The sequence below is a fragment of the Pseudophryne corroboree genome, chromosome 6 (genome assembly GCF_028390025.1).
Source record: "Pseudophryne corroboree isolate aPseCor3 chromosome 6, aPseCor3.hap2, whole genome shotgun sequence".
NCBI lineage: Eukaryota > Metazoa > Chordata > Amphibia > Anura > Myobatrachidae > Pseudophryne > Pseudophryne corroboree.
This window is the reverse complement of record NC_086449.1, coordinates 415,339,243-415,360,826: the sequence shown is the minus strand read 5'-3', so window position 1 is coordinate 415,360,826 and position 21,584 is coordinate 415,339,243. Positions and strand designations below refer to the sequence as shown.

The 21,584-nt window shown below is 45.4% G+C and overlaps 1 protein-coding gene across 3 annotated transcripts in view; it reads right to left on the bottom strand.

Moving 5' to 3' along the window:
* The window catches only part of PCLO (piccolo presynaptic cytomatrix protein), a 447,385-nt gene that overhangs the window by 164,507 nt on the left and 261,294 nt on the right, over positions 1-21,584 (bottom strand). The window lies entirely within an intron of this gene.

Sequence of the window (21,584 nt, the reverse complement as noted above, 5' to 3'; positions counted from 1 at the left end):
CAGGGCCCTCTTCCCTCATGTGCTTATCCTTCTCTTACTTAAAAATCCTCAACGGCCCCTGATCCCATGGTTTTTGCCACCCTGATACTTATGTTAGTGTCATCAGCTGATGCAACTTTGTTTATTTACAGACAACAAACAAAATTGGGCACCAATGATTGTATTGGATGGTAGCCGCACGTTCCTAGGGCCCGGTTTCTCTGACCCCAATTAAATATATCAGAAGAAAGAAAAAAATGGAACTGCGCATATCATCCAAAAATGAGACATTTATTCAATAATAAAACATAAAAAGATTAAAAGGAAAAAATTCCCCCAATTACCGGCCGGTTAAAGCAATAAAATTACATCCACATTGATGACCGTGAGTTTATAGCCGGCCGGCTCAACTGTTGAATAGGATATCTCTGTGGGCATAAACTGCTTGTGGTATGCATAAGTGCATGATGCTATACTAACATCTTGACACCCGGACCCCAGTGCTAAGGGGATTAGGGAATTTGCTCCCAGATCTGTGTGTTTCACTAATTGCCTGCTATCAGAGACTGCCTATTAACAAACACTTCTGCTTTTTAAAAAAGACTAACAAATACAAGCTCACACTGCTGTTTTGTCTTTGCATCAATTAATTCTTGGGACATTGCTGCTATTCCATAAAAACCCTGGTTGTGTAGGGGTAGAACAACTGAAGGATAAATACATCTTTGCTGCTTATTGAAACAGTCCCATGGACAATTTACTATATATATAACATCGCAGGGACGCCTGCTGTGTTATAGGAGTCACCTGTGAACAGATGAAAGAATTTGACTATTGTTTCTAGGTGGTTGAGAGTATAACATTGTGATATATGGGCTTATTGCATGATAGGAATACTGAATAGTAATTTTATTGCTTTAACCGGCCGGTAATTGGGGGAATTTTTTCCTTTTAATCTTTTTATGTTTTATTATGATATTGAATAAATGTCTCATTTTTGGATGATATGCGCAGTTCCATTTTTTTCTTTCTTCTGATATGTTTATTTACCCTGCACTTGTCCTATATTGTCTTCAACTGTAAGTCACTATTGTCCCTTTTTGATTTTTCAGTTACGTACTCTCTAATTGGGCACTGCGGATCCCTTGTGGCACTAAATAAAGGATAATAATAATAATTAGCCTTGGATGAGATTAACAGAGCAGACATACTGTACAAGTACCAATACAGTCCTGGCAATTTGGATCCACAGGAACACTGACATAATAGTAAATTAATACTTAGCACTGTAGGAAAAAATGCTTTATTAGATGTAAATACTCATTATTCCCATCTTTATTCCACTGCTAAATCCAAAGACATTTTTTCCATTTGTCCTAAAATAACTCATATATACTGTAATTAAGTAGTTAAATAATAATGACTCCTAGCTGAAAGGAAAGCTACTTGTTAATGAATAGCCAGTGAGAATGGCTTGCCTTTAATTGGCTGGAGCATGATGGCTACTCATATATAGACTCCATGTGATTCTGATGCTGCAGTGTACACACTGTAGACCTATAGGTTGTGCTCTAGATATTCAAAGTTGTAAATGAGGACCTATGTATCTGGCCAAGGTGGAAAACTGCTTACTAGTTTATTACTCTATTTATATACAATCATAGCAGACCATGCGGCTTCTACGGGGCTTAAAATTGTAGATGACATAAGATCCAGTACCACATAAAATAATTACATTTGAGCAGTTTTGGTGACCGGAACACAGAGGCCCTTAGCCAACTATAGAACTATTGTTAGTTGCTCAGTGCTAGCTCTAGTAGGGGCGGATTTAGGGGTGAGGGCTCCCCTAGGCACAACAGAGAAACCCCGCCTGCCTAATTTTATTATTTTTAATGATTGGTTATAAGCCCTCATTTGATGATAGCCAACTTAACAGAACAATAAAAAAGCCACTAACTATGACATTTTTTATTTTTATCTATGTATACATATGTACTAAGTAGGACAGCTTACAGGGGCAGTATGTGCATGTCCTGCCCATTTACACTCTATTCAAGATGGCATATGGTACAGTAGAGTGGATATATTTTGCAGTTACTGGTAAAAAAAAAATTGTCTGACAGTATTAACACAAGCATCCAAGTGCCGCCCCCAAACAAGTGCCAACCCTAGGCACGTGGGCTCTAGGAAGAAGACACTTTTTATATTTCAACTCAATTGCGGCTTTAGTGAAATGCTGTGCACACAGTCCTGAAGGACACAATGCACACACTGAATTAGGCATTGCATCCAAAGTCGTCTTAACAGCATTGGTGGCCCTGGGCAAAGTAATGCACTAGAGCCTCTATGCACCCATTCATAGGAATAGATTTAAACACAATATACTATATGTCATTCATGTCTGGCTGCAGGCTGGGAGGCAGTCAGGCAGATAATGCTACCTGGCCACTCTGATTGTGTGTAATTTACAATCGAGCTGCCAGGCAGTTATCTCTATCTGCTTCCAAGAATGACCAGCTTTGAGGGCAAATGCTCTCTCAAAAACAGCCCAGCCAATCCAAGATTGAAGGCCCCTAGAACCGTGAGGCCCTGGGCAGCTGTCCAGTGCGCCTATACATTAAGATGGCCCTGATAGCATCCAGTAAAAGTTTGTGTTTGTGAACACAATCACTAGCCAATTGTAGCCAATAGCTGCACACTTGCTAGTCACTGGAGTACACCTGTCATCAAGATGTTCCTTCTTTAAGCTGGGTACACACTAGATGATGTTGCCGGATCCCACGAACTGTATCGACATATTGAGGGCATCATCTAGTGTATACCTATGATATGTGCGCGCCCAATAGCAGGGCCGAATGCAGCATGTCACATGGCTCCTCCATGTTGAAATTGGCATAGGCATGCCGGGTCCTGTCGGCAGCGATGTTGGGCTGGGTACACATCATTAAGTGTGTACCCAACCTTAGACTGGAGCTGTTCTCCTCTCTGCTGACGAAATGTTCTAATGGATTTGGATTGATACTATTTCAGTCTGTTCAATACAGAAAAGCAGCAGTATAATGGAGAGCAGTGCTAGCTCATGAGAGGCATTGGGGGTACTGTTGGTGTGGCGGAGCACAGTAATACAGATACAGTATACAGATGTGTCCACAAACAACTATCCTCAAACTGTTAAATAGCCCCATTTAGCATACCACAGGCATTGGTGTTTAGCTGCACCAAAATACTAATCCTAAATACCTAGATAATATATTCAGACTGGATTGCTGCAGCGGCTGCGATCGCAGTCTAAATCCCTATGTGGAGTGCGCTGGTGCACCACGGGAGCCCAGTGAGATGCTAAAAGCATCTCTGGGCTGTGATTTACTCTGCCTGATTGACAGAACAACGTTGGCGGGGCAAGGTCTGGACAACGGAGACGTGTCCGTACCATTGCGGCACGGGATGCGCCGAGTAGTGGCCTGCCAGTGCACAGGTGCCACACTGGCAGGGAGCTTCTCAGCGTGTGCAAGAGCATTGCTGATGTGCGATGCTTTTGGACCCTTGTGTGAGGGGGGGTAGGGCCAGACATGCGGGGCAGACTATCCCTGTGGTGGGCGTCCCCACGCATGTCTGAGTAAGTGATCGTAGATGTGCTAAATTTAGCACATCTACAATCGGATCTGAATTACCCCCCTAGTACACTATAAAAATGAGGAAAAATGAGCTAATCTATGCTAAAAAGACAAGTGATCTGAGTGATTATGCTTAATCTGCGACTTAATACTAATTTCTTTGTGGCAAAAAAGAATCCTACTGTAAGTGCAGTATCTATTACATGATGGGCCAGATTCAGAAGTGGTTTGCATCCATGTGTATTATGTGCAAGGACTGAGACACTCAATTTCAGCACTGGTAGATGTTGTAGTACTGTCTGGTGCCTCCATTAGCTGCACCATCGAAACTTGTACTTTCCTTATGGCTGGTGCAGATTTTCCATCTGACTATGGCTACCAACTATTTTTTCTATGTACGCAAACTCCTCAGTAACATGTCCATGACACTCAAATAGCACCACATAAGATGGCCAATCTCCATGTGTCTGAATAGCCAGCTCCAAGTCACTGGCCAGCTATGCCCACCACTTTTTCACAGGCATTTCTGATACTGTGCATCTCAACTGCAACAGCGCCTTAGTGCGTACACACTGTAATGCATGAGCAGTATGCGCTTTTAGAGTATTCCGTGCATGTGTAATAGCAACAAATAGGATTAACTCTGTGAACATTGGGTTTGTGTGTGACTCAGAATCAGGCTCTATATGTGAACTACTGTAAGATGCAAAATTGAGAAGAAAGTACAGTAGCAAGCAGAAGAATTGTGCCAGGCATTTTGCTCCATATGGGGAAAAGAATAGGTGAATGAGGACACATCTGTATACATAGGTGTTTCTATAATGGGTGCAGTGTATGCGGTGCACACAGACCCCTGGGTCCAAGGGGGCCCACACTGCACCCATATATTATACTTATTATACTTAGCCCTCTGGAGTCCTGCGGTGGCAGCCCTGTACTGCGGACATAAATCACTTGGAAAATGGCCACCACAGCCATTGCTTAGTGATTTGCGCATGTGCACTAGAGATGTCCCTGGGATCAATGCATGGGCTCCATGTTCCCAGAGACCTGTGCATACGCAGTAGACACTGGCATAATGCCAGAGTCTACTCACTGCTGGAGAGTAGGAAGCCCGCATCAGAGACTGCATGTGGGCCCTCTTCTCTTTTAAAATGCCATGTATATGTATATGTCATCTTAACATTATTAACTCAACCCACAATTAAAGTTTAAGCTATTGGATGTAGTTCTTCTTTACATTTAAATGACAGGAAACGAAACAAAAAAAACCTAAAGAAATCGTTTTATTAGAATTGTATTTTCTTTAAAATTCTCATTTGAGATTCATGCTCTACTATTACTACTTAATTTAATGTTTTTCTCATGCATGGCAATGAGAGCATGCTGGATACATTTGTAAAGAGGATAAGGTGGCTATGCAACCATTGGTTTAATAGCTATACTATGGGGTCTATTCAATTATTGACGGAATTTCCAACAAGTCGGAAAAACTGCACTTTCTGACTTTTTTAGGTCGAATCTGGATTTGACCTATTCAAGTCCAGTGCCGTTTTTCCAACTTGTTGGAAAACACGTGGATCGGCGGATTAGCCGCAGATCCACTTGTCGAATTTGCAGGAGTTTCCGACAGGTTTTTTGGCCCGTTTTCGACAGTGCCAATTGTCGGATCGGCATTGTCAAAAACGGGCAAAAACCTGTCAGAAATGCCCGCAAATTGAATAGTGAAGTGTCAGATCCTCTCCGTTGGAGAGGATCTGACGCTAACGAATATATCCCTATGTAAGGATCGCAATTCTCCTTACTATTGTGGAAATGCTGCTGAACTGGTGCTTTTTAAAACACATGGGGCTGGATGTAATGACACCCGAGTTCAGCGACCATGCAGGATGCTGGCCGAACTCTTTTTTTAAAGGGGCAATCACTTACAAGGCAAAGCCATACCTTGTAAGTGATTGCCCCTTTAAAAAAACATCTGCGTTCATCCGGCATCCCACACAGCTGCTGAACTCATTACATCCGGCCCATATAATCTATTTTAAGAACATTCTTTTTACTGATAACTGGCTTCACAGAATCTTGCACTATGGTAATGCCATCACACATTAAGCTCATAAAGCATGATTTTGCAGCTACAGTATGGGATTACTCAGAAAGCAGAACTAATTGTTACAGTATAAAGTAATAAATGATGTTCACAGTTGTGTATATGAATATTTAAGATAATGTGAAAATGTATGAACAATAAGATAGTAGAAATAATTTTTAATCATTATAATTTTATTTTAGAAAAAATATCATGTTCAGTGATTCCACAGTTATGCGATCACCTGTCCAAACATTTTAGAGGAAGTGCCAGGCAGGACTGGCCCTAACTAATTTGTGCCATAGGCAAAATCTTAGCTTGTACCCCCGCCTCACCCTCCCGGAAATACTGTAGATGCGACCTCAAAGCAGCATCACACCAGCACCTTACTGTATTTCAGAAGGAATGATTTTAGCTGGAGCCCCTTACATTTTAGTCATTCCCTACTTCCTCTTCCCTGCTCTCATCCCTCCTCTTCCTGACTTCCCCTTTTTCTCCTCTTCCCTGCATTCTGATCCTGCACAGTGCTGCACATTTGAAGGCTGATGATCGATCCCACCTTTTCATATGAGCACAGCACTGTGGCTCCCCTGCCAGGGGGCATCTGCCATCACCCGGGGCACATGCCCTGTCTGATCCGCCCACATACCTTTTTTCTGTGCACCTGCAGCCTGGCGACTTCCCTAGGCAGTCACCCAGGCGACTCCTCTGGAGCTAGGTTGGCATAACCTAGCCCCTTGGGGCCAGGAGCATTTTAAATACATTTCTGCAACTTTTTAAAAATGATGACAATTACTTGAGGACACACACACACACACACACACACACACACACACACACACACACACACACACACACACACACACACACACACACCACATTTTGCATTGACTAGTGGTCCAACATTTTTAATCTTTTTCCTGAAGTATTATTTAGTTCTTGTCAGACACAAATATAACCTGTCAAGTAAATACTTGAGTATTAATTCCTCAAAATAGCATTTTTGCAGCACTTATTGAAACACATAAATTATATTTAAACCTTTCTCTAGTGCAAAGTTTTGAACTAAGCCACATCACCATGGATACATGCAAGAGCATAACACATGAATGGAGCACACAAAACTGGCTATATATTCTAATGATGTCATTGAAAATTTACTATAATTTATTCCAACAGATATAACTGAATTAGGTCAACAGACAATTGAAAATATAGAATAAGCAAAATGTTGGAGTGTATTAGCTTGCAAATAAAATGATTAGCTTTTGCTGACTTGAAACAAACTGTGCAGTTATAAAGTGAAGCAATAATGAAACCATAAAACAATAAGATAGTTTGTAAGAAATGCACAAAGCTCTCAAATCAGCATAAATTACTCCTTGGTCTCAATGGTGAGGTTTTCAAATTTGCTCATCTCCTCAACAAGCTAATGCTGTGAATATTTAATACATTAGTACTCTTGTTTTTTCCACCCTTCATTTTCTTTGTTCCTAAGAATTGTCTTTTCTTTACGATTTAATTTCTCTTACATCCTAGAGGATGCTGCGGTCCATATTAGTACCATGGGGTATAGACGGGTCCACCAAGAGCCATGGGCACTTAAGACTTTGATAGTGTGGGCTGGCTCCTTCCTCTATGCCCCTCCTACCAGACTCAGTTTAGAAAATGTGCCCGGTGGAGCCGGTCACAGCTAGGAGAGCTCCAAGAGCTTTTCTGGTTTAATTGTTTTTTTAAGAGGTTAGGCACAGGGAGGCTGCTGGCAACAGCCTCCCTGCTTCATGAGATCGCGGTGGTGTGACACCGGTGACCAGACAAGCAGGGAGCCGGTGTGAATGGCAGCAACAGGGTGGGAGCGCAGTACTGAAACTGCGCTCCGGAAGGCTCAGCGGTACATCAGGTGCTGCGCTGTGAGGGGCGCCCTGGGCCAGCGCAAATACCCTCAAAACTGGTCATTTCTACTATCAGGGGCGTTAGTTCTGCTGCTAGTTTATAGTACCTCAGGCCAGTATAATCCAGTAAAGTGCGGGAAGATGCGCCATGTTTGGGGGCAGAGCTTCTTCTCAGAGCGGACCCAGCAGCTCACCAGCGCCATTTTCTTCCTGCAGTTCATCACTGAGAGACGCTGACAGGGATCGCTGACCCTCCACACGACTCCAGCTATCCTGTGCGGTACCAGGGAGTTGTAGAAGGGAGACTGTATTTTACTGTGTAATCTATTAAGCGGACACAGTCAGCGCCAGGCAGTTACTCTGTCACTGCATACTGGGGCGCTGTGTGTGCTGGCTCCAATCTCTGTGCTTCTCTGAAGGTACTTGGGGGAAACTGTGTCTGACATTTTCCTGTGTGTGTGTGTATGCAAATTCTCACATAACCATGTCCAGGGACTCTGTGTCTTGTGCGGCAAAATATGTATCTACTCCAGAGGAATCCATTCCATGTACTCAGGAATGTAAGAATTTTTCTCAGCCTTCCGAATCCGAGACCCAGTGGGTGGCTTCTATTAAGGGCATGATATCCCAGATTTCCACTAGGATTGCACATTATGAGACTGAATCACAGATTTTAAAACAATCTGTGGAGGTTTTGTCAGGTTCTGTCCCCACTACCTCAAAATCCCCTGGTGTATCCAAGAAACGTGCGCTTGCTCAGATTATGCAGGTCGACACGGACACCGACTCTGACACGGCAGAGGGTGATGCAGATATGCGGGGGGTGAGGCTTCCCTGGCAAGAGGGGTGCAACTCATGATTGAGGCCATTAGGGATGTGTTACACATTACTGAAAAACCTCCGGAACAGGTAGAGGAGGCTTACTTTACAGACAATAAGAAAGTCTCCCTGACCTTCCCGGCGTCTAAGGAATTAAACGCCTAATTTGAAAAATCCTGGGAAAATCCAGAGAAAAGATTCCAGATCCCAAAGAGGGTTCTTGTGGCTTTTCCTTTCCCTGATAGGAAAAAGTGGGAAAACCCACCTATAGTAGACGCCTTTGTATCAAGACTGTCTAAAAAGGTGGTTTTACCTGTCCCTGGGTCTTCCGCTTTGAAAGAACTGGCTGACCGCAAAATTGAAACTACACTCAAATCCATATACACTGGCGTTAAGGCCCACTATTGCCTGTGCATGGATTTCTAAAGCCATAGTAAAGTGGTCAGGCACATTGCTAGAGGACTTAGATTCTATGGATAGTATGTAACATACAGGATTCTGCGGGTTTCATGGTGGAGGCCATGAAGGACCTGGGTAATCTGACTGCAAGGACATCGTCCATGGCTGTTTCAGCACGCAGGGGTCTCTGGCTATGCCAATGGTCTGCAGACTTGGAATCCAGGAGAAGTGTGGAGAACCTACCCTTCACAGGTCAGACTCTATTTGGGGAGGCATTGGATGCGTGGATCTCCACGGCAACCGCTGGTAAGTCAACTTTTCTTCCCTCAGCCTCTCAGACGATGAAGAAACCTTTTTCTACATCCTCTGTGCAGTCCTTTCGGTCTGCCAAAGCTAAAAAGTCCAAGAGGTGGGTGAGCAAAATCCCCCAAAATGGCACCTGCAGGTTCCCAAGACCACAAACCTTCCTCTGTGTCCTCAAAATCCTCAGCATGACGGTGGAGCTCCCTGCCTGGAGAACGGGCAGGTGGGAGCGAAGTTTAGACGTTTCAGTCACGTCTGGGTGTCGTCCGGTCTGGATCCCTGGGTAATGGATATTGTGTCCCTGGGGTGCAGACTGGAGTTTAAGGAGCTCCCACTCCACAGGTTCTTCAAATCAGACCTGCCAGCTTTGCTGACAGACAGGGCTATCCTTCAGGACGCCATTCACAAATTGGAATGGTCAGATGTAATTGTTCCCGTTCCACCTCATCTGGTAAACCAGGGTTACTATTCAAACCTGTTTGTGGTACCGAAACCGGACAGTTCGGTCAGGCCGATTTTGAACCTGAAGTCGCTAAACCCTTATCTAAGGGAATTCAAGTTCATAATAGAATCTCTGAGAGCGGTGATCTCAGGGCTGGAGGAGGGAGAGTTTCTAGTGTCCTTAGACATCAAGGATGCGTACCTCCATATCCCAATTTGGCCGCCACACCAGGTTTATCTCAGATTTGCTGGACTGTCACTATCAGTTCCAGGCACTGCCGTTCGGCCTCGCCACAGCACTGAGGGTGTTTACCAAGGTACTGGCAGAGATGATGATTCTCCTCCGCAGGCAGGGGGTGAATATAATTCCTTACCTAGACGATCTGCTGATAAAGGCATCTTCCAGGGAGAAGTTGTTGCAGTCCATTGCTCTCGTGACTCGACTGTTCAGGGAACATGGATGGATCCTGAATCTTCCAAAATCACATTTGGAGCCGACAAGGAGATTGTCTTTCCTGGGGATGATCATCGACACGGAAGCGCAGAGGGTATTTCTAGCGGTAGAAAAAGCGTTGGTGATCCAAAGTATGGTCCAGGATGTCTTGAAGCCTACCCGAGTATCGGTTCATCAGTGCATTCGCCTTCTGGGGAAGATGGTTTCAGTATGAAAGATTTCATGCACTGTCCTTCCAACTGGATCTCCTGGACAAGTGGTCGGGATCTCATCTGCACATGCACCAGAGGATACGTTTGCCACCACAAGCCAAGATTTCCCACCTGTGGTGGCTACACTTGCCACACCTACTAGAGGGCCGCAGGTTCGGGATTCAGGACTGGATCATTCTAACCACGGATGCAAGTCTCAGAGGTTGGGGCGCAGTCACCCAAGGGGAAACCTTCCAAGGAAGATGGTCAAGGCTGGAATCCATTCTTCCAATCAACATTCTGGAACTAAGGGCCGTGTACAATAGTCTTCTACAAGCGGCACATCTTCTACAAGATCTGGCCATTCAGGTGCAGTCGGACAATGTAACGACGGTGGCCTACATAAACCGACAGGGCGGAACGAAGAGCAGAGCTGCAATGTCACAGGTAAAAAGAATCCTCCTCTGGGCAGAAAGGCACGCGTTGGCGCTGTCAGCAATCTTCATTCCGGGAGTGGAGAACTGGGAAGCGGACTTCCTCAGCAGATCCGATCTCCATCCGGGAGAGTGGGGCCTCCATCTGGAGGTGTTCACAGAGTTAACAACTCTTTGGGGTGTACCTGTTATGATTCCAGTACTCCTGACCGGAGGAGATCTCATGGCAATGGTCAGAGTACTGGAAGGGAATGCTGGTTATGGGAGCGGGAATAGAAAATAGCCCCTGGCGCCCTAAGTCCGTTGTCTCGCCCGTGCTGTCAGAAATCCCCTGCGAGACTATGGTTGCTTGAGCCCATGGCAGCCGCGTTTGAAGGGCGGATTAAGTCTGCCCAACTCCGATGCCCCCTCAGGTCTTAATGGGAGACAAAGGGAAATCCGAGACAGGGTGATAACAAGGGGCCCTCTGACTAAACAACCAGGCCAGGGGCTACAAGCTAACTGACAAAACCTAAAGTATGTGCGGAAACCCGCCAAGGAAAAGGACAACCAAAATCCACTTGTCCAATACTCCTACCCGGCACCGCCGGATACCAGAGTGGACCTGTGGAAGCGGAACCCTCCGCAAAATGCACCAAAACATAAATAATAAATAATAAAGCGGACAAGCCGCAACACACGGCAAGGCCGTGACTCACGAACACCACTGGATGTTATAAGGTGATTAGTCAGGACTCCAGGAATTAGATGACAAACTTCCGAGTTCAGAGCTTCCAATACTGGAATGACCGGATACAGCAAGACTGGAACAGACTCTCAGCAAACAAAGACAGCATGCAGGAAGCTATTACCGGCGTCTGTGAGAAGCCCTGGGAGTGTATTTAACAAGGAGTCCTCCAATCAGCTGCCAAAAGGCTGATTAGAATAAATGCCGTGCAGCTGCCTTGCTGCCCGGCCAGAGAGCAGGAGAAAACATTAACCCTTAAAGCCTAGCAACGGGGAACACGGTCCGCCAGTGGCGTCCCCGTTGCTAGGGTCCGTGCGGCTCAGCGCGCCCGGCGTCCAGCGTTGCCAGGGAGCCGGCGGCTGTTCGCGTACGGCGTCCCTGGTTGCTAGGCGCCGGGCCGCACCGACGAGCGGACCCCGGCGCCTAACAGTACCCCCCCCTTGAGGAGGGGTCAAGGAACCCCTAAAGCCAGGCTTCCAAGGAAACTCCCGAAAAAATGCCCTCTTGAGCCTTGGGGCATGAAGATCCTTATCCAGGACCCAGGACCTTTCCTCTGGACCATAACCTCTCCAGTGAACCAGAAAATAGAGCCGGCCCCTGGACAACTTGGAATCGAGAACCTTCTCCACCAGGAACTCCTGTTGCCCCTGTACATCCACTGGAGATCTTCCCTGAGAGATCTTCCGAGGAAATTTATTGGAAGAAATGTATGGCTTCAACAGGGAGCAATGAAACGTATTACCAATCCGAAGAGATTTTGGTAAACGTAACCGGAAAGCAACTGGGTTAACTTTTTTAATGATATGAAATGGTCCAATAAATTTGGGTCCCAACCTAGCTGAAGATTGTCGAAGTCTAATGTTACGAGTCGACAACCATACCCTATCTCCCACCTTAAAACTGCAAGGACGTCGGAGCCGGTCAGAAATTTTTTTCTCTCGAAAGGCCGCTTTTCTGAGAGCAAGGTGCACTTTTTTCCAAATGGCTCTGAGATGGGAGGTTAAGGTTAGCGAGGAAACTGAGGAATGTTGAAAAAAAGAATTAGCTCTGGGGTGAAAACCAAAAACTGAAAAGAATGGAGACACGTTGGTGGAGGAATGACAAGAATTATTGTAAGCAAACTCCGCCAATGGAAGAAACTCGGACCAATCATTCTGGAGTTTAGCTGAATACAAACGCAAATACTGTTTCAATGATTGGTTAACTCGCTCGGTTTGCCCGTTGGACTGTGGGTGGTAACCAGATGTTAATGATAATCTCATCTTTAATGAAGCACAGAAACACTTCCAGAATTGTGCAATGAATTGTGGACCCCGATCAGAAACAATATCAGTGGGCAACCCATGAAGTCTGAAAACATGGCGGAGAAACAACATTGCCAATCCTTGGGCAGATGGCAGTCGGGGAAGGGCAATGAAATGAGCCATCTTGCTAAAACGGTCTACTACCACCCAAATGACTCTGCACCCAGCTGAAAGGGGAAGGTCCACCACAAAATCCATGGAAATATGAGACCATGGCCTGAGAGGGACATTCAAGGGCATAAGTTGCCCGATAGGCAAGGAACGGGGAACCTTATGCTGTGCACAAACCTGACATGAAGAAACAAACTCCTTAACGTCTTTAGAAAGACCAGGCCACCATACTGAGCGGGAGACTAACTCCAATGTCTTAGAGATCCCCGGATGCCCGGAAACTTTGTTATCATGGAACTCAGTCAAAACAGTTGCTCTCAAGAACTCAGGGACGTAAAGACGACCAGCAGGAGTATTTCCAGGAGCTTGGTGTTGAAGCTGTTTTAACTGGGTAAATAAATCTTGTGTGAGGCCTGCCCAAATGACTGAAGATGGAAGTATGGGAGTAACAGGACTGTTATCATGAACCGGAAGAAAACTGCGTGACAGAGCATCTGCCTTGGTATTCTTGGAACCTGGCCTGAAAGTTATAATAAATTTGAAACGAGTAAAGAACAAAGCCCAACGAGCCTGCCGGGCATTCAGCCGCTTAGCTGATTCGATGTATTGCAGATTCTTATGGTCAGTCAATACTGAAATGGTATGTGTTGCTCCCTCAAGTCAATGGCCCTCATTCCGAGTTGTTCGCTCGGTATTTTTCATCGCATCGCAGTGAAAATCCGCTTAGTACGCATGCGCAATGTTCGCACTGCGACTGCGCCAAGTAACTTTACTATGATGAAAGTATTTTTACTCACGGCTTTTTCTTCGCTCCGGCGATCGTAATGTGATTGACAGGAAATGGGTGTTACTGGGCGGAAACACGGCATTTCAGGGGCGTGTGGCTGAAAACGCTACCGTTTCCGGAAAAAACGCAGGAGTGGCCGGGGAAACGGTGGGAGTGCCTGGGCGAACGCTGGGTGTGTTTGTGACGTCAACCAGGAACGACAAGCACTGAAATGATCGCACAGGCAGAGTAAGTCTGGAGCTACTCTGAAACTGCTAAGTAGTTAGTAATCGCAATATTGCGAATACATCGGTCGCAATTTTAAGAAGCTAAGATTCACTCCCAGTAGGCGGCGGCTTAGCGTGTGTAACTCTGCTAAAATCGCCTTGCGACCGATCAACTCGGAATGAGGGCCAATGTCTCCACTCCTCGAAAGCCCATTTAATAGCCAGTAACTCCCGGTTACCAACATCGTAGTTGGATTCAGCGGATGAGAATTTCCTGGACATAAAGGCACAAGGATGTAGTTCCAGAGTGTCCGGATCCTTCTGAGATAGGATAGCCCCCACTCCAACCTCCGAGGCATCAACCTCAACAATGAAGGGCAATTCTGGGTTGGGATGTCTGAGGACTGGAGCTGAGACAAAAGCTTGTTTCAAGGCCTGAAAGGATAACTCGGCTTCATGTGACCAGTTGGTAGGATCCGCTCCCTTCTTAGTCAGTGCAACAATGGGAGCAACCAGGTCGGAAAAAGAATGAATAAATCTTCTATAATAATTCGCAAACCCTAAAAAGCGCTGAATTGCTTTTAAGTTGGTGGGTTGCGCCCAGCTAAGGATGGCTTGGAGCTTCTTAGGTTCCACGCAGAATCCCCGAGGGGAAATAATGTACCCTAAAAAGGATACCTTCGTGACATGAAACTCGCACTTCTCCAGCTTGGCATATAGATGATTTTCACGTAATTTTTGAAGAACCTGACACACCTGGGTAACATGTTGTTCAATTGATTCAGAATAGATCAGGATGTCGTCTAAGTAAACGACCACGAATCTTCCTAGAAAATCACGGAGCACATCGTTAATGAGATCCTGGAATACTGCCGGAGCGTTAGACAAGCCGAACGGCATCACCAGATACTCGTAGTGACCCGACTGAGTACTGAAAGCCGTCTTCCACTCATCTCCCGACTTGATTCGGATGAGGTTATACGCTCCCCTCAGGTCAATTTTAGAAAAAATCACAGCCGAACGCAGCTGATCAAAGAGGACAGAAATCAGCGGCAGAGGGTAAGTATTTTTAACTGAGATCTTATTCAGGGCTCTAAAGTCAATGCAAGGTCTGAGTGATCCGTCTTTTTTCTCCACAAAGAAGAAGCCTGCACTTAAAGGGGATTTAGATGGCCTGATAAATCCTTTCCCTAGGCTCTCCTTAACATACTCATTCATGGCCGCAGTTTCTGGCCCGGATAATGCATATAACCTTCCCTTTGGCAATGTGGCACCAGGAATTAGCTCAATAGCACAATCATAAGGCCGATGGGGAGGCAGAATGTCTGCATTGCCCTTGGAAAACACATCAACAAAGTCCTGGTATTCCACGGGAATGAGTTCGGGAATGGCAGCAGCTATTCTGACGGGAAACGTAATACATTCCTTATTACAGATGGTACCCCATTGTGAAATCTCCCCCGACTGCCAATCAATGGTGGGATTATGAAAGGCCAGCCAAGGGTGACCCAGAACCACTGGAACTGCTGGGCAATGGGTAAGGAAAAACTCGATCTTTTCGGAATGAAGAGCTCCTACCGTAAGTAGTACAGGGGGTGTACAGAGGGAAATAACCCCATTGGACAAGGGACTCCCATCTAAACCATGCATGGTGATACACCTACCCAAGGCTAACTGAGGAATACCTAAGGCCTTGGCCCACGTTAAGTCCATAAAGTTCCCTGCAGCTCCACTGTCAACAAAAGCCGTCACCGAGGAACAGAGGCTGCCAAAGGAAACTTTAGCTGGGACTAAAAGGGAGTTCTTCGAGGAGATAAGCTGCAGACCAAAGTGAACCCCCTCACAATTCACTTGGTCGAGGCGTTTTCCTGACTTGATCGGACAATTACGGGCAAAATGTCCCTTACCCCCACAGTACAAACAAAGACCAGAGTTTTGCCTTCTGGCTCTTTCTTCTGGAGACAGCCGGGAGAGACCCATCTGCATGGGCTTCTCTACGTCCTCAGGAATGGAAAATACACATGGAGTAGACCTGACAGGTGCTCCTTTTTCAGCCCTCCGCTCTCTGAGACGACGATCAATCTTAATAGAAAGCTCCATGAGTTTATCGAGAGTCTCAGGAGCGGGATACTGAAGGAGACTGTCTTTTATAGACTCTGATAAGCCGAGGCGAAACTGACTGCGCAGGGCTGGGTCATTCCAGCCACAGTCGTTCGACCAACGGCGCAACTCTGTACAAAAAACTTCTGCAGGATTTCTACCCTGTCTGAGAGTGCGTAACTGACTCTCAGCGGATGCCTCTCTATCAGGGTCATCATACAAAAGCCCTAAAGACCCAAAAAAGGCGTCTACTGATGACAACGCCGGATCCTCTACTTTTAAACCGAATGCCCAGGTCTGAGGATCTCGCTGGAGCAAAGAAATAATAATTCCGACCCGCTGAGATTCAGTACCTGAGGAGATCGGTCTTAAACGAAAATAAAGTTTACAGGATTCTTTAAAATTAAAAAACTCCTTCCTATCACCAGAAAAACGGTCAGGCAAGTGCATTTTTGGTTCAGGGACTACCCTCGGGGAAGTTCGTAAAAGATCTTCCTGCGACTTCACCCGAAGGGAAAGATCCTGAAACATCTGAGTAAGTTCTTGAATCTGGCTGACTAGGAGCTGACCAGGATTTGGCCCTAAACCTGTGGGATTCATGAGGCCGATAACTCTTACAAAACTGAATAAGGAAAAAATTAAACCCAGTTTAATTTTAGGTTTTGGTATGGCCGGTAATAATGTTATGATTCCAGTACTCCTGACCGGAGGAGATCTCATGGCAATGGTCAGAGTACTGGAAGGGAATGCTGGTTATGGGAGCGGGAATAGAAAATAGCCCCTGGCGCCCTAACTCCGTTGTCTCGCCCGTGCTGTCAGAAATCCCCTGCGAGACTATGGTTGCTTGAGCCCATGGCAGCCGCGTTTGAAGGGCGGATTAAGTCTGCCCAACTCCGATGCCCCCTCAGGTCTTAATGGGAGACAAAGGGAAATCCGAGACAGGGTGATAACAAGGGGCCCTCTGACTAAACAACCAGGCCAGGGGCTACAAGCTAACTGACAAAACCTAAAGTATGTGCGGAAACCCGCCAGGGAAAAGGACAACCAAAATCCACTTGTCCAATACTCCTACCCGGCACCACCGGATACCAGAGTGGACCTGTGGAAGCGGAACCCTCCGCAAAATGCACCAAAACATAAATAATAAAGCGGACAAGCCGCAACACACGGCAAGGCCGTGACTCACGAACACCACTGGATGTTATAAGGTGATTAGTCAGGACTCCAGGAATTAGATGACAAACTTCCGAGTTCAGAGCTTCCAATACTGGAATGACCGGATACAGCAAGACTGGAACAGACTCTCAGCAAACAAAGACAGCATGCAGGAAGCTATTACCGGCGTCTGTGAGAAGCCCTGGGAGTGTATTTAACAAGGAGTCCTCCAATCAGCTGCCAAAAGGCTGATTAGAATAAATGCCGTGCAGCTGCCTTGCTGCCCGGCCAGAGAGCAGGAGAAAACATTAACCCTTAAAGCCTAGCAACGGGGAACACGGTCCGCCAGTGGCGTCCCCGTTGCTAGGGTCCGTGCGGCTCAGCGCGCCCGGCGTCCAGCGTTGCCAGGGAGCCGGCGGCTGTTCGCGTACGGCGTCCCTGGTTGCTAGGCGCCGGGCCGCACCGACGAGCGGACCCCGGCGCCTAACAGTACCTCAAATAGACATGATGGCCTTCCGTCTCAACAAGAATCTTCAGAGGTACTGTTCCAGGTCCAGAGACCCACAAGCAATGGCGAACGCCCTGGTAACTCCGTGGGTGTTCCAGTCAGTGTACGTGTTTCCTCCACTTCCTCTCATTCCAAGGATTCTAAAGCTCAGAAAGAGAACAAGAGTTCAGGCAATCCTCATTGCTCCGGACTGGCCAATAATAAAAGGATACATTCTTATAAAACTTTTCTTTTGCTGGGTTTATGGAAATTACGAGCTCCATAAGGGTTTTATAAGAAGATTGAGAAGCGGAATCTCAAAGATACCTTGATGTGCACAACTTTAATCTCCTAAACGATCCACTAAAGGGGGAGAAGACCTCTACCATAAAGGGACATAATGGTATAGAACCTTCCACCTTCATTGGACTTAAAGAGATCACAAGTCTCACATAGGTTTACATAAGGATTAAGAAGAGGACACCCAAAGAAACCTTGATGTGCATACCCAAAATTTTCCAAACGTGAGTCGAGGTACGCTCCATTTTTTGGCACTTATATCATTACCCCACAAAGATACCTTTATAAGAAAGGCACCATACATACTTATGTGAGTACGGTATGTTCCTACATTAAGCGTTATCTACATTCCATTCATGGGGGAGGGCACAATACAGAGTACCGAACACACTACACTATTGGCCCTTCCCCCTCTTTACCCTTTGTTTTTCATGAGGATCCTATAAAGGGGAAGGGGAACCTCACTATGAACTGGTGAATCGTGTGGAAAAAAGATACCTTTACGAAGATCTCCCTCACACCGTACATGGGAGTACGGTGCGTACATACAGATAATTCACTCACCAACTAAACTTGATGTACTCACATTGTATTCGAAATCCTGAAAGACTTGTCACCAGTTTATTCAATAGACATAAGACTTTTTGTTATTCACTGGAACCTCCTATTTTACATACGGACCTTTGTGTAGTGCAATAATAGGGTGTATTCTTTTTCTTGGCCAAGAAGGGCTTGGTACACAGATCTTCTGGGTCTACTACTGGAAGATCCGAGGCCTCTTCCTCTCCAGGAGGACCTTCTGCAACCTTCTGTTCACTTGTCAAGACTTACCGCGGCTACGTTTGACGGCATGGAGGTTGAACGCCAGATATTAGCTCGGAAGGGCATTCCGAACAAGGTTATTCCTACCATGCTTCAGGCTAGGAAAGGAGTAACGTCTAAGCATTACCATCACATTTGGAAAAAGTATGTATCTTGGTGTGAATCCAAAAAGTTTCCTGCAGTGGAGTTTCAACTGGGATGGTTTCTCTTCTTCCTTTAAGCAGGTGTGGATATGGGCCTGCATTTGGGATCCGTGAAGGTCCAGATTTCGGCCTTAATCATTTTCTTCCAAAAACAACTGGCTTCCCTCCCTGAGGTTGAGATTTTCTTAAAAGGGGTTCTGCACATCCAGCCTCCCTTTGTGCCACCTACGGCACCATGGGATCTTAATGTGGTGTTACAGTTCCTTCAATCGGATTGGTTCGAGCCTCTCCAGGAGGTTGAGGTCAAGTTTCTCACATGGAAGGCTGTCACTTTGTTGGCCTTAGCTTCTGCTAGACGTGTGTCGGAGTTGGGGGCTTTGTCTTATAAAAGCCCCTACTTGATCTTCCATGAAGATAGAGCTGAGCTCCGGACACGTCAGTAGTTCCTTCTGAAGGATGTGTCGGCACTTCATATCAACCAACCTATTGTGGTGCCAGTTGCTACTGACTCCTCAATTCCGTCAAAGTCCTTGGATGTTGTAAGGGCTCTGAAAATTTATGTGAAGAGGACTGCTCGTCACAGGAAATTGGACTCTCTGTTTGACCTGTATGATCTCAAGAAAATTGTTTGTCCTGCTTCTAAGCAGACGATCTCTCACTGGATCAGGATCACTATCCAGCATGCATATTCTATGGCATGGTTGCCGTGTACTAAATCTGCTAAGGACCACTCTACTCGTAAGGTGGGTTCTTCCTGGGTGGCTGCCCGGGGTGTCTCGGCTTTACAACTTTGACGAGCGGCTACTTGGTCTGGGTCGAACACATTTGCTAAGTTCTACAAGTTCGATACTTTGGCCTCTGTGGACCTAAAGTTTGGTCAATCAGTTCTGCAGGAGTCTCCGCGCTCTCCCTCCCATTCTGGGAGCTTTTGGTACATACCCATGGTACTAATATGGACCCCAGCATCCCCTAGGATGTAAGAGAAAATAGGATTTTAATTACCTACCGGTAAATCCTTTTCTCGTAGTCCGTAGAGGATGCTGGGCGCCCGCCCAGCGCTTCGTGATCCTGCAATGGTTACTTCATTCAGTATTGCTTTGTTCTGGGTTTTTTGTTACTTGGTTTAGTAATGTTGTTCAGCCGTTGCTGAGTTTTCAAGCTGGTTAGCTTGGTTTGCCTTGTCTGTGTGAGCTGGTGTGAATCTCGCCACTATCTGTGTAAAATCCTTCTCTCGAAGTTGTCCGTCTCCTCAGGCACAATTTCTAGACTGAGTCTGGTAGGAGGGGCATAGAGGGAGGAGCCAGCCCACACTATTAAAGTCTTAAAGTGCCCATGGCTCCTGGTGGACCTGTCTATACCCCATGGTACTAATATGGACCCCAGCATCCTCTACGGACTACGAGAAAAGGATTTACAGGTAGGTAATTAAAAACCTATTATTTCTCAGTGGCACATACTTATATTACATCTACATTGTTCATCTAATTGAAAATATTCAGTAGAATGTAAATGAGTATAAAAACATATCGACATATTTATAAATATTCTAAGTCAAATGGAATTTATTTGCAAACCACAATAATCTCGAGATGCCCATGACTTAAAAATGGATTTAGCCCAATCAGATATTGTATTTCTGCGGCTTAGCACAGATTGGTTGTTTTCAGCAAACTGGCTATTCTCTTCTAATGTAAACTAATGTGCACACCAATCAAAACCGAAGCAATACTACGTATTTTACAAAACTAAAGAACAGTAAATAACTATTACCAACAAAATAAACAAGACATTTAATTTGTGGAATTTACATACCTATTCTTTCTTTGTACTCTACAGTATGGGATCTTCATTTCTTCTAATACAGCAAACTGACTATAGCATTCTCATACTAAGGTGCCCACCATTTACTGCTCCTTCAGTGATATGTGTGTGATAATTATCTCAGGATCCAGATGATAGACAGTGTCTAGGTAGACAGTCAGTAGGTCGATACAATATGATTGACACGCATTAGGTTGACAGGGTCAAAAGGTTGACAAGTAAATGGTAGACAGTGCTCAAGGTCAACAGGTACAAAAGGTCAACAGGTTGAAGATGTTGACATGACAGTTGTCGACACTAGTTTTTTGAGGTTATTCACATATTTTTCAACTTTTGCTTGATTTACCATCCACATGGACTACCATTGGGAATAGTAACCAGTGCTAAGCGCAGGAAGGCACCTTGCCTGAAGTGTGGCAAGGCAAGCGAGCCAGCAGGAGTATAAGTTTGCACTACTTGTGGTCATATATGACAAAACATACAAAATGACACCCAAAACACTAAAAAAAAAACCATGTGTTGACCTTTTTGTGTCCACCAGTTCCATTTCAACCAGTTCTATGGTCTAACAAGCAAAGATTGATTGAATGAAAACGGCGCTATGTATAACTTTACTCTCCTGTAAACTGCATTCCTCATTGTCCTCAGAGGTATAGATTCAGTAATATGAAAAAAAAGCACAATATGTTATTTGTTGTGGAGTGATTGGTGTATCACTCAGATTGGTGGAGTGGCTGCTTTGTGTTGCGCCCAGTAGGGAACTCCAATTGTTCATATAGCCAGTTCTACGGTCTACCTTTTCCATTTCAACCTTTTGACCATGTCGACCAAATGCATGATGACCATATGGGGTCGGTCTATTGGTTGTCTATCTAATGTCTGTAGATCTATTATACCACAACCCATTTTCTCTACATTACTCGTATATAATAACACTTTCTTATTACTTTTGATGTAAAGTTTAACATATGTCATCCAACTGTAAGAACAGTAAGGTACCTAACAATAC